The sequence below is a fragment of the Arachis ipaensis genome, chromosome B4 (genome assembly GCF_059453495.1).
Source record: "Arachis ipaensis isolate K30076 ecotype BB chromosome B4, ASM5945349v1, whole genome shotgun sequence".
In the NCBI taxonomy this organism is placed as follows: domain Eukaryota; kingdom Viridiplantae; phylum Streptophyta; class Magnoliopsida; order Fabales; family Fabaceae; genus Arachis; species Arachis ipaensis.
The window spans coordinates 99,988,010-99,994,570 of NC_142439.1; positions in this window are offsets into that span (position 1 = coordinate 99,988,010).

Here is a 6,561-nt window from a genome sequence, read left to right on the forward strand (position 1 = left end):
AGATAAAGATAAGAAAAAGATTTTTGAAAAATATTTTTATAATTTTTGAAAATAACTAAGAAAAATGAAAAAGATTTGATTTTTGAAAAAGATTTTGAAAAAGGTAAGATTTTTAAATTGAAAATTTGATTTGACTCATAAAAACAACTAGATTTTAAAAAGTTTTGAAAAAGTCAACTCAAATTTTCGAATTTATGAGAAGAAAAAGGGAAAGATATTTTTTTGATTTTTTTGAATTTTTATGATGAGAGAGAAAAACACTAAAATTGCTCAATGCATGGAATTTTTAGATCAAAACAATGAATGCATGCAAGAATGCTATGAATGTCAAGATGAACACCAAGAACACTTTGAATGTCAAGATGAACACCAAGAACATATTTTTGAAAATTTTTATATGCGAAGAAAACATGCAAGACACCCAACTTAGAAATCTTTCATGTTTAGACTCTATGGATGCAAGAATGCATATGAAAAACAAAAAAAGACACAAAACAAGAAAACATCAAGATCAAACAAGACGACTTACCAAGAACAACTTGAAGATCATGAAGAACACTATGAATGCATGATTTTTTCGAAAAATGCAAGATGAACATGCAACTGACACCAAACTTAAAATTGACTCAAGTCTCAAACAAGAAACATGAAAAATATTTTTGATTTTTATGATTTTATGATTTTTTTGTATTTTCTTTTAATTTTTTTCGAAAATTATTTTGAAAAAGAAAAATAAGGATTCCAAAATTTTTAATATGAATTCCAGGAATCTTATGCTCTTTAGTCTAAAGCTCCAATCAAAGGGTCAGGCATGGCTTAATAGCCGACCAAGCTTTAGTACAAATATGAGTGTAATTCATTCAATTTTAAGCCAAAACTTCTGTCCAAAAGAATTTAGACATGGTTTTATAGCCAGCATGCTTCAACATGCTTCATGAAACTCTAGAATTCATTCTTAAAAATTCTGAAGAAAAATATATTTTTGAAAATATTTTTATTTTAAATTTTTTTTTTTCGAAAACAAAGGAGAAATTTTTGAAAGATTTTTTTGAAAAATTTTTGAAAACTTTTTGAAAAGAAAACGAAAAGAAAGTTACCCAATTTGAGCAACAAGATGAACCGTCAGTTGTCCAAACTCGAACAATTCCCGGCAACGGCGCCAAAAACTTGGTGCATGAAATTGTGATCTCTGGTAATGGCTCCAAAAACTTGGTGCTCTAATCTCAATTCATAATTTGTCACAACTTCGATACAACTAACCAGCAAGTGCACTGAGTTGTCCAAGTAATAAACCTTACGTGAGTAAGGGTCGATCCCACGGAGATTGTCGGCTTGAAGCAAGCTATGGTCACCTTGTAAATCTCAGTCAGGCGGATATAAAATAGTTATGGAGTTTTCGAAAATAATTAATAAAAGAAGGATAGAAATACTTATGTAATTCATTGGTGAGAATTTCAGATAAGCGCACAGAGATGCTTTCGTTCCTCTGAACCTCTGCTTTCCTGCTGCCTTCATCCAATCAGTCTTACTCCTTTCCATGGCTGGCTTTTTGTAAGGACTTCACCGTTGTCAATGGCTACTTTTAATCCTCTCTGGAAAATGGTCCAAATGCTCTGTCATCGCATGGCTAATCGTCTGGAGGTTCTCGATCATACTGGAATAGGATTTACTATCCTTTTGCGTCTGTCACTACGCCCAGCACTCGCGAGTTTGAAGTTTGTCACAGTCATTCAATCCCAGAGTCCTACTTGGAATACCACAGACAAGGTTTAGACTTTCCGGACTCTCATGAATGCCGCCATCAATCTAGCTTATACCACGAAGATTCTGATTAAGAGATCCAAGAGATACTCATTCAATCTAAGGTAGAACGGAAGTGGTTGTCAGGCACGCGTTCATAAGGAATGATGATGATTGTCACGTTCATCACATTCAGGTTGAAGTGCGAATGAATATCTTAGAAGCGGAATAAGTTGAATTGAATAGAAAAACAATAGTACTTTGCATTAATCTTTGAGGAACAGCAGAGCTCCACACCTTAATCTAATGAGTGTAGAAACTCTACCGTTGAAAATACATAAGTGAAATGTCCAGGCATGAAAGTTAAATGAAAGTTAATCTAGGAGCCTTCTGAATGAAAGTTAAATGAAAGCGTTAAATAGAACAGCACATCACTCACGTAAGAGATAAACATAAGCCAGATAGGATATGAGCGAAGAAATATAAATATACATACATAGATACATGTGAAACCCAAAATACCCAAAATGCTATTTACAAAACATATTTTTCCAAGTTAACCTCTAAAAGGGACATAACTATGTATATATGCATCTAAACCAAAATGAAACCCCAAATAGGTAGAGTTCTTTGCTTGCAGAAAGCTTCCGGTATGCCTCGGCGAGGTGCCTCATGTCCTGCATCTGAAAACCACAGAATATGTTTGGGATGAGAATTGGAGATTCTCAGCATGGTAACGGTGCCCACATAACTAACATATAATGTTCCGAAAAAGTTAAAGGCAATCCTAGAACTTTTGACATTAGATTCAAACTTAAAACTGAAATTTAAAACCATAAATAAGGTAGGCTATCTAAGGTTCTTCTCTTTAATTCCTTTCTAACTTAAATCCTAATTGTTGCCTTTCCTCCAATCTTCTGAAACACCGATGCACAGACAAACAATGCATACAAAGAAAACATAAGTAGTTTATAGTTACAACAAACAGAACATATAGCAGTTAAGCATGAATATCAATTATGCAAACCCAAGAATACAAAACCAAACAAGTCACTCAAATGCATATGATGCATGCCTTTTCTACTGGCTGTGAGCTCACGTGTCGGTTACTTTGCTAGAACCTGATACATTCGGTAGCTAACCCGGATATCGTCCTCTTGACAACCGGTGAGCAGTACACCACCACGAACCCCACCTGGTGAGCGGTACACCACCATGAACCCCACCATTGCGAGCGGTACACCACCACGAACCTTGCAAGATCTTCAATTGGAAAACAATACACATATGTGGGCGGTAAACCACCATGAACCCTACATAACATTCTCTTTTAAAAATATGTGGGCAGTACACCACTACGAACCCCACATAACATTCTTTTTTAAAATTATGTGGGCGGTATACCATCACGAACCCCACATACGTCTCGACACTAGGCAAGTAGTAAACCACCACGAACCTTGCCAGGTCAAGCTCAAAATAATTTCATTTTCAAATTCATTATAAATCATTCATTCATATCCATTCATGGTCATTTAAAATCATTCACTAAGGCCAGATTCATCATATACATATTACATTTACACACTTCTTATTCATAATTCACCACGTCTCAAACTTTTTTCATCTCCAAGTTACTACTCCTCCCTACCTTCTTCTCACCACTCAACATACAACTAATATTTAATGGCTAAAAGAGTGAAAATAGAGGTTTAGAGGTTCAAAAATTACATTTTAAAACACAAAACTCACTTTGCTGATTTCAGGGGTCACGCGTACACGTGGGTCACGCGTACGCGTGGGTGCAATTTTCTTGCTCGCGTACGCATGCACTTTGGTCGCGTCATGTATAAATGGTCGCGTACGCAAATTCTACAGAGTGGGTAAAAAGTCTAAGTGCTGCAGAATTTCAGTTTTGCACACCGAACTTTCGACACATATAAATTTTTCGTTTTAAAATATTTTTCATCCGTTCTTCAAATGGTGTAAACTTCACAGACCCAATTTTGATATGAGATAAGTTTGAAAAAGATTGGGGGTTTGGAATCTGAGTTATGGTTCACCAAATTTTAGTCAAAAATTAACTTTTCACAAAAATTTCACAAGATTTCTAAACCTCAATTTTCACAACGTTTCAATTTCAATCCTTTTTAAAACATACCAATGTATATCAAGCCAAACCCAAACATTCCTTAACACACCAATTTTACTCCATATCACACCAATTTCACATATATAATCATTCTCACACAATAATTCATTTCCAACAACAATATATAACATGCCGAATATCATCCTATATCATATCCCTCACCTCCATACAAACCAATTGTGATCAATTCTCTTCCACACTACCCAATAATCACATAACATAACTCATTACTTTTTATCAAACATTACAATTATCATTGTTCAACACATACTCAGAGTCAATTCTCAACATTCACATTTTTAATCCCCACAATCCAAAATCATGCAACACAAATCACCAATACCATCAATCATCACCCAAGTTAATGATAACTCAACATTTACTTTAAGGTCACTAACCCTTAATCATACATATATGCTTCAACTTATCTTATGGTTATCTAGCCTATGTTTTTACAAGACATTACATTTTAGTTACGAGAAACTGAAACCATACCTTGGTCGATTCCCCGATAAACCCAGAACACCTCAAGCGTTTCCCACACTACAAGCTATCAACCTCAGCTATCAAAAATTGATCTCAAGCTTCAATTTCCTCAAATAAGTTCCAATTTCACAAGTTTGACCTCCAATTTGATTTTTCACCAACAACATTCAATCTAAACCATATATATCATTATAATTAATTCCTAAACTCAAAATCTCAAGAAATCTACAAGAGGGTTAGGGTTCTTACCTTGTCCATAGCTCAAGTGAGCTAAACTCAACAAAATCTGCAAGTTAATTCGAACATAAACACCGAAATTAAACAATTTTTAACATAATTGTTCAAAAAATTCAAAATTAGGAAGAAGAAAATTGAGGAAGAAAGCATGACTTTCTTACCTAATAAAGTATTGGGCTTTGTATAACTTGACGCGCTGGTCGCGTGGCTGTAAACGATGCTGCGAGCAGAGCTCCAGATCAAAAGTTATCTTGGTTTGAAGAGCAAGCTAGGTTTTGGAAACCTCCTTCCTCCTCCCCTTCTTGGTGCAGCGTGAATATCATAAGAAGGGAGGAAGAGGATGTTGAATGTTTTATTTTAATGAGTCTTGGGTTGGGCTTTGGGTCCAATACGGGCCCAGTTCGCCCGGTTCGGCAAAATTTTGGGCCAAATTTTTTAAAATTAGTGTCAAAATTTTTATTTTAATTATTCCTACCTCATTAAACTATAAAATTCTATTTTCTAATTTCTTAGATTAATAATTAATTTATTGGCTAATTATTACTAATTTTACGGGTTTTACATCCTACCCACCTAATTTAGAATTTTGTCCCCAAAATTCAACTTGCTTACGAATAAGCGCGGTTAGTCTTTCCTCATCCCAATTCAAATCCTCTGGTATGATCCTTCATACCGACTTGACTTCCATGTCACCTTTACTAATGAAACCTCTTTTCTTCAGAGTTCTTTAATGTTGACAACATCAATCTTAATTGGAGTCACTCGAAACTTTAAATCTTGTTAAATTGAACTGGTTTAGGTTCTAGGACATGAGTTGCATGGGAAAAAACACTTTTGAAGCTGCAAGGTAAGGAATACTGATGAATGGATTTTTGTATGGTCTAGAAATTCACAAATATATATTCGCATTACAAGTATAGTTTCTAAACCAAGCAATAATCCTTTCATACAAAAACTTGTTTGTCACTTAAGCAAACCCAATAAAATTGATAACCGAAGTATTGAAACCTCGGGTCGTCTTCTCAAGGAATTGCAGGGAGATATGATTTATTATTGGTTATGTAATTAGATATGTTTTTGGGTTTTTGAAAATAAGAAACAAGTAATTTAAATGACAAGAAAAATAAATTAATAATTAGAAAATCTCTTGGCAAGGTATAAGAACTGGAAATCCTATCCTAGTTATCCTTATCAGGTGTGATGAGAATTGAATTTTGCTTCCACTTAATTAACCCTTACTAAATAAAAGAAAGTCAAGTGGACTAGTTAACTTGATTCCTCAGGTCCTAGTCAACTCCTATGAAAAGACTAGCTTTAGAGGGATCCAAGTCAATCAGCAAATTCCAATGTTCAAACAACAGCTGAGTTTGACAACTCAAGTGTTACCAATTACTTAACCAAAGGCAAAAGGGAAAATCTACTTGAATAAAAATGCCTTCAGATGGGAAGCAGCAGTAACATAAATAAAAGAAAGAAATCTTAAATCTGAAATACCTCGAATTATATTAAATAGAATATTCAAATCTAACATGGAAAGATTCATAAGCCAATTTGGCAAAATAAATAATTAACAAGTAAAATCATTTAGAGTATCTAAAAGTAAAAGAGAAACATAAATTAAAGAAAATTGAACCTGGAATGAAGAAATAACCATAAACTGAGAGGAATCCTAATCCTAAAAATCTAAATCTAAATCCTAAATCCTAATAGAGAGGAGAGAGCCTCTCTCTCTCTAAAAGCTACATCTAAAACCTAAAATTATGAATTATGAAAGTATGATTCATGAATGAATGGATTCCCCCACTTTATAGCCTCTAATCTGTGTTTTCTGGGCCGAAAACTGGGCCAGAAGCAGCCCAGAAATCGCTGATTGCGAATTCTGTCACGCTAATTTTTGTCGCTGCGATGCGTCTGCGTGGAGCACACGTTCCCGTTGCCTAGCTATA